Source organism: Ptychodera flava, chromosome 10 (genome assembly GCF_041260155.1).
Source record: "Ptychodera flava strain L36383 chromosome 10, AS_Pfla_20210202, whole genome shotgun sequence".
Classification (NCBI taxonomy): domain Eukaryota; kingdom Metazoa; phylum Hemichordata; class Enteropneusta; family Ptychoderidae; genus Ptychodera; species Ptychodera flava.
Window position 1 is genome coordinate 1,995,940 of NC_091937.1, and position 8,723 is coordinate 2,004,662.

Genomic DNA, 8,723 nt, shown 5'->3' on the forward strand with positions numbered 1-8,723 from the left:
CCCTGGATTTTGCCTGCCTACCCCCAGCCATAATAACTGAACGCTCCCTTATATAGGCCAATTTTCCATAAGGGTTACCAAAGATTTATGATTTTTTTTGTACCCTTTCAATTACTTTTTCATCTAAAACTTTTCATTGATTTAGAAGAATTGTTTCTATTTAGCATCTAAAAATTGAAAATGCAAGCAAGCTGGTGGGTAACAAACTCTTGGAGATGAAAGTAAATCTATCAATCTGTTTGGCTGCACGACACGAGATGAGCCAGAATTGAATCACGAAATGCTGTGCCTTGGGAATCGATTTCTAACTAGGTACTCCACAATTCACAAATATACCCTGCAGCAAGACCTGCAGGATAGATGATCCGCCTGAGGAGACACAGGGTAGGACATCTAAAAGCAATGCACGACTTAGCGAGCACAGCTACGTCCTACAGGGGCTGAGTGAGTCGTGACCGTATTTCACTTGAAACTAATGTTACAGAGCGTAATCAACTCCGTTGGGTAAAAATTACCCAGCTTAGGGATTCCTAATTATTGATATCGGTGGTCAGAGTCTAGATGCAAAATATTGGATGAGACTCAGTTTACGACACGGAAAATGTCAACTTTTTGGATAACATGGCTCCATTAGTGGCACAAATAATTTTGCTACAAAAAGATATTGAGGTTACAAAGTTTGCAGGTGATTTTGAACGAAATTTATTCATCTCACGGACTTTGTTTGCGCTTAAGATTCCAAAGTGTCTGGAAATGAAATAAAGGTGTTGCTGTACGATTCCAGGTTGTCTTTGGTGAAACAAACCAGTCTAATGTAAAAAATGAGTTGACAATGTATAAACGATATATAGTGCTCTACACTGACAAAGCACAACTTACTGTCATAAGCTGAAGTTTGTTTACTGCCGAACGTCGCGAATTGTATTTTATAAGTATTTCTTACAAGAACTGCTCGAGAGCCATGATAGACTCCGTTGGTTGTTGACTTTATGAATTTCAAGTTAGTTTACGGCCCTTCAGGTAGTCCTGAAGCTTGAAGACAGATTATTGTACTAATATAATTATGAGAGTGACTAGTGCAGAACTCAAAATAAAATTGTATACATCATACAGACGTGTATTTTGGTTTTCATTTATACAAAGATTGTCAACATGGTTTAAATTTGTGAGTAAGTTTGCAGAATGTCATGATTGGTCATATATTCATCGTCAGTATAGTGTATAGACTCTCGCAATTGTAAACTCAGACAGAAATACGTACATTTGATGCACCTACTGCAAAGTTAGTCTATTTGTAATTTTAAATTTTTTTGATATTTTGTCTGACATCATTGGAAGTATACAGTCTACACAAGACAAGTCAAGATGGTGACGGTCATATGTAAACTCTATTTCGCAATTTTTTACGGAATTTGCAACTTCATCATCCGTTTGATATCCCGTATGTACAATCGACAATGCTGGGTAGGGCGGGAAAATTACAGCCTGAGCAGTGAAGAATGTTTACCTTCAAAAGCCGTCACGTTTTGGTTAATAACCGTAACCTTCGTTCAGCTTATTGTAAACTGAGGTGAAGCTTCAGAAAGACATATCACTTGTGTTATATACGGCTGCCCTGAAGTTACAACTAGCCATAAACATGCTGGTATTTAACGCACATGTAATATGTATGATCAAACATGAGGCGGTTTGCCCTTTTTATCCAGCGCAAATAATGCACTGTCACTGTTATTTGACACATCTACGGCAAGTACTCCGATAGAGAAATTTGATTACCGACACAAGGTTTCTGAGAACAAACACAATGACCTCTCAAGGTCACTGAAGGCGGAAAGGGGCAATGTTTGCATGACCTATTCAAGGCCGCGTATTGTGATGACGTCACATCATAGAATGACGTCACGAAGTACACAACCGTCACGTCGATGACAAGGCTCAGCATTTCGAAGAACTCCTGACGATTGATTGTTTCAAATTGCAATTAAATCACCATAATCATTAATCGGGGAATGTATGTAGAATCATCGATGGCCTTATTTCTAGTCATCATACTTCTTGTACATCAGATTTTGGGGGACATACGATTCACAACCTTTACGTCATTTCTCTTACAGTACGATTGGTCGCAATGTCAAGTTACCGTATCGCGCTAACCAATGTATTTTTCGGGTTTTTTCTCTGATGTCCTTTTTTAAAATTTGAGTTCTTTCAGTTATTCCATATCTGTGTTAATTTTCAAGATCACCAGTATTTTTTAAATTACGTAATGTCCTAAATGTAGAGGGATCAGAATCTTTAAAATTTTCTTTCGATTTCATTGTTGTGCTTGGGTGGTTTAGCTGTGTGTTTTCAAGCATTGACAGATAAGTCATTCAGCTATTGTTCCGTGTCATCATTTGAATAAAACATCATCCACATTTACATAACAAAACAACGATCAGGAATGGCAGTTGACCGATTTACACTCCACGCAATTCTACAGTGACTTTTCAGCCTGCGTATATGTCAATAATTTTCACACATACATCGCGAGCAAAAACAGCTCGAACTCTCAAAGATCAAAATATGATTGCGACACTTGATCTCTGTAAATATGGACTCTGAGTTTTTTGTTTATCTGGTGCAAAATTTTGCATTGTAACCCCAGACTTTCTACTCTTGATTTCGAAACGGGAAGCTTGAAAGTTTCTTTACCGAGTCTCAAGTTTGGGCAAAAAGTTGCAGTCAATTTCGCGGTACATACTACCTTAATGTATTGACGATATCTCACACTGTCTAACGATATTGACGATATCACACACTGTCAAACGATATTAAGATATGCATTGCTACAGCAGTTGTCTACTTCAAGCTTACACTGTTAGTTCCATCTAATCTTGATTGCACTCGTAATTCAGTTTTCATAGAAACAGCATGATACGATGAAAGTAAGATATCTCTGGGTAATTTGTAGTGATTAAATGATCGATGAAAGATCTGCTGATCGGGAGAATTAATGTGTGAAGCGATTCCTGGGACATCATAGTCATGTGAAATATCATGGTGTTAAATAGCCGAGATTTTAATTGCTATTTTTACCAAACGATCATTATACAAAATTGTGTTGGTGTTCGGAATACCACAGATAGACAATTTCACAACACGTATGCGACAAATAATGTATAACATCTTTGAAAACATTCTATCTTACTTTTAACTTATAAAACAAAACTGCCTGTAAAATCCCGATTGTGCGGTTGCAAGGAACAAACTTGAATATTACCAAGTAAGACGATTACCATTCCACGGATGCTAAAGTCGTGACTGGGAATTCGAAAGTACAAATTTAAGACAGATGCAAGAAACGTTAGCATGTATACAGGAAAAGACACAGCCTTGGCCTGTCTTTCACGGATAATTGAGGTGTATATTTGAAACTCTACGATTAGGGAACAGTTACATAAGTTTCGAAAGCTACTCACCTTTTATGTGTCTTTAGCGACTTGGCGATTTTCTAACGATTTAGTTTAGGTCCCGACAAGGGGACGAAGAATGGAATAAGGACTTGCAATTTCTCTGATATTCTGGATATGGGGAAGAGGTTGGACTGAAGAGAATAATATCCTCCTCGGTGTGAAGACAATTGACTTGATCAAATGAAAAGTAGAAAACACGTCGCAAAAATACACATATATATTGTTTGGTTGTTTCTAAAGATAGAACCAACACAGAGGAATTTTGACTGTATTTCCTACATTGGAATGACAACGTAAAGTCCGTGTAAAAGTCCGCCGGAAGGATCGGCGGAAGTAGTTAGATAGTATTATACGGGTCGTTGAACCTTTCTGACAATAGAATACAGGTATACAGGTGAGTCAGCGGCATGCGCACTGGTCACGACGTCGCCACACAAGAAACGTTGCTGTGAAATGAACGTATATGTATGTCGTGATCATTGTAATTTTGAAGGGTACAGTTTTACTTTCCCCTTTTCACACCTGTCAGGATATCACATCCAATGTTCACTCTCCAGAAACGATTCGAGTCAGAAGTTTCCTGCTTTATACACACGTGAAAGTTGTAAGCGAGATACGAATTCAGGTTGGTACGCGTTCAATACGCGATAAAAACTACATGAACCCAATGACAGGAATGCGTTTTTCCAAAAAGTTGCTGATCCAGACAGTGACTGTAGTGTTACATTCGGTACGGATTCCATTTTCGTCTCAACACCATTCCTCTACCCCTCCTCTTCCCTGAAGTTTGACTGAACGGAAATATTACACATGTATATTTTACGTAGATTTGAGCAAAACACTGACAAATGAAAACTGCGAACAACGTTACTACCCTAACCATTGAGGTTTCACCTCCGTGCTCATGACATGGGGTGTATTATGCTTGGCTTCCACGATCCCACGCCCACTGAGGGATCAAATGTTTATTCGTTGATAGTCATTTGTATTTAAAATGTCAAATGAACAGTATAAGCAGGAAATTTGAAATATGAATTCGGAACGAATAAAAAAGTAGTTATAAACAAAATAATTTTATCGATATAAATGTAAATGGCACTTGTTCGGGTTGCGACAACTTTAACGTCATTGTAAGATTTATGGGCCACCGTACGTCACTGAGCTTTAATTTCAACAGAAACTTACAGGACGCAAAGAGTCATGACGCTACCCTGACCTCTCAGTCGATTACTATATGAACCCATACTCAAACTGGATCCGTGGTATTTCCAAGAAAACAAGGCACTGTCGTCTTGTCTTGCACTTGGCCTATGACCTTTGTAGCCTATACGCGTTCGTTACGGGTAAATCTTGACACCCTGGAAAGAAATGATTTTGACCACTTCCTTCCGGTATCGTTTGGTTTCCCCCTGTGCGTTGCCAGGAACCTACATCACAATATGATGAGAACGTAATCACTAAGAGAGGCAAACTAAGGGACCGGGCAGTTTTAAGGGCCATGGGGGTCACCCTAGTTATTGAATCACAGAAAGTGGTCACCCTTTTACACGAAATAGCGAGGGGGGGGGGAGACAGTGCATTTTCAAAGGATAATATCTTAATATAATAGTGTTCTCTGTTTGCTTACTGTTACTGACGTGGCCACGCCACTCATCAAAAAATTATCTGTGTTCAATGCATCAGACAATCTGGTTGTTGAAAATGTAGAGGACAGGTTTGCTTTAATATTCCAGGTTCTTGTGATAACTTATCAAACAGATCAGACAGCATGATGAATATTGATGATGAATATTGATGATGAATATTGATGATGAAGATGGAGATGATTGATACAGGGTATACAGTGTACACAAGATCTGGATGGTGAACAGGATTTCGGAAACAAGTACTTTTTTAGTGATTGCATGCCTACAAATAATGAGGACTAACATTACAATAGAACTGACATAATTTGATTTGTTTTGTTTGTACATCATAGACGTGTTTTTATTAAATCTCCAAAGCATCATGTGACTTCTTCTGAATATGTGTTGCCTCTTTAGAAAGTGATTTCTACATACTTTGACATACATAAACTGGAGCAAAATCATAGTTTATAACCGTACATCATAATTTATTTCCAGTTTTCTTTATTATATTGTTTCATAGTATTTTGTTATCTTTTTCTCGTAGTCATCATATTTTTTCTCCTGTCAAAGGGGAGGTCATAACTTGTCGGTTATGAATGAAGAGGAGGCCATCTTTTTAATCGAAACAACGGCAAGAATTTCCCCTGCTGTAAAATCTGAACGGTCCCTAAAAAGCAGGATTAGAAAAAAAAACCCGGATAAAGCATGGACTTTAAAACAGCTGCCATGTGTCTTACCATAAGAAAATGGCTGCTTGGGGTAACGATATGATTTGATACAGAGAGCTATCCAGCCCTCTTGGAGTACTGACACAGGGGCGGTGGATTCATGGGGGGTCACCCTGTTTTTGACTTTGGTGGTAGGGGGATCACCATGTTTTTGAAATGCCCAATAGTGGGGGGGGGGGTCAGTGTAGTTTTTAATTTCGACATGGCTCATACTTGCGAAAAATGCATTGTGCCAGCCACAAATTTCATCATTCAGTTGCATTTTTCGGCGCGCCCTTCGGGCGCATAACTTTAATAATAATAAGACATTTTTCAGAGCCCCGCCCTAGTGCAAAACTTTAATATATCAGACATATATATATATATATATATATATATATATATATATATATATATATATATATATATATATATATATATATATATATCTGACATACTTGTATATTTAAATTTTTCGGCGCGCCCTTCGGGCGCATTTCTTTAAAATATCAAACAATATTTTTCAGCATGCCCTTCAGCTGCATGACTTTCATATATCAGATATGTACATATATTAGAGATATCTGGATGTTTAATATTTTTCGGCGCGCCCTTCGGGCGCAGTAAATTAATATATCAGAGATATTATGTCAGATATATCTTGATGTCTGTAAATTGAAAGTCTGTTTTGCAAAGTGTACTAATCATTATGAAATCTGCAGTTCATATGAAAAGCATGACAAGTTCCTGATACTTTTCTGTTTCCTCTATGAGAATTCAGTATTTGAAAGCAACATGCACTAATATTTCACAATCACATTTTTCTTACAACAGTTCTTGACATCTGCTTATGCATAAAAAGAGTGGAGTACATTCACAGCTCATTCAAAATACTGTATTCAAACTTTAGAATTGACACTTTTAAGTTCCTATCTTACAACTGACATATCAACAATTTCATTAAAACACAGAATGACTGAATGTTTATACATACACTGAATTATCCATCTTTTGTTTTACCTTTGTCGCGCGGCGGGGAGGGTCACCCTGTTTTCGAAAGCTGGAATAGGGGTCAGCCTGTTTCGAAAGTTGGAATAGGGGGGTCAGCCACTTTTTGACGTCGGCAAATAATAATCCACCCCCCCCCCCCGCAGGCCGAAGAAACTGACCAGTCCCTAAGTTCGGCCATCGTCATGATAATCGTTGAGAATATATCTCATAGCAGCTGATGATCTCATGTTTTACCTTCACTCGCAAAATGCTCCAGTTAACGATTACACCGATCCGATTTTAGTGTCGTGGGTTGGTTTGCTCACCTCGGTGCAGAGTATATCGTGATATCGCTGAGTTGCAAAAACCCATTAATTTCATATCATAGTAGTAATGTTACACATTATGAAATCTGATCATCCTACTCTACCGACAGACGCCCTACCCCTAACTATTCCGAGTACAGGTCATAGTCTGATCAATGTCACCAATACTACCCAGTCCCGGAACAAAACAAGTAAATTAAACTCAGTGTCATGAACTTTACGATACATAGTCGGTATGATATTGATAGGCATGACGACAAAAATACTGAAGCATTTAACATTATCTCTCCTTGCAGATACTTTGGACATTCAACCCCAAACAACAGTCAGTACATGATACAGAAGGCAACCAACAGGATGATGAACCAACAACCCACTGAACCCACTACTCATGGAGCAATGAGGAGTAAAGTGCCTTGCTCAGAGACACAACACCGACCTTGAGTCTCGAACTCACTATCTTTTGACAGTGAGTTTGTTATTCTGGACCTACCGGGTCTCGAACTCACTATCCTCCGATAGTGAGTCGGGTACCCTAACCACTGTCCCAAAGTGCCTCCACAAGCACCGGTACCACAAGCACCACTGCCCTACATGTAAGTATGACATCGTATAGTCACCAAGTTCAGGGTCGTTGACAGTAGAGATGAAGTTCAATTTGGCAAATATCTTACCAATATCTTACCAACATTTGGAAGATAAAGACGTTTGCTCAAATTTTCCGAAATGAAACTTTCAACCATTCTGTTATCAAGTCAACAGTAAAATTAGGGGGATCGCCGTCCAAATTTTGGAACTAGCGAAACAAATTACCCAGCATTTTGCAATATTTGAAATTCAACATGGCCGCCATTCCTGAGTTAAAGCCCCACTAGCTGTACTTTTAGCATTATTTTTATGATTTTACTTGGAAACTTAAATAAGTATGTGAGAATGAACTACTTTAGGTGTGTGTATACACTTATTATTACATGTAACTACCAGCTGGGACAGTATGTGCAATTTCGAACAAGACAAAGATTACACTGCGATTAGTTTGCCCAAACATGAAATCGTAGCCGTATGCAAAAGAAGCAAAAACCGTGGATACTGTGCATGTCTGTCAACTGTGACATTGTATGTTCTGTTTCCTTTGTAATATTACTAAATTTTGAAAATGGCAGGAAATCAAAATGAATGTTAAAATTTGAATTTACTTGTCAAGTGTCTCACAAAGAAATGGTTTCCAAATGTCGTAAAAACCATATCCCTTGAGGGGGTAGTATTCAGAGAAAACCTGGAGAGAATAGGAAGATATTTTGAGGTCAACAAATTTCAAGAGTTACAGCTATTGGGGCTTTAACTGTATAGGGGGGGGGGATTAAATTTTGGATTTTCGAAAAGCAAAGACGGTGGAAGTTTTTCTTTCTCCAACACCTTTAAAACGAGAGAAAGATTCCTTAAGCTCCCCCTAATTTTGTTTCTCAGGTAGGATATACAGTAATTTTAAGTGTACTTACTAACCATAAAACTAACCCTGACCCTTAACCCCTCCAAAAGTTGTATTTCTTCCCAAGTTCGCGATTAAAGTGATTTCCAAGAGTGGGGCCTAAAGGAACTCTTGTCAAAATGAGCCAC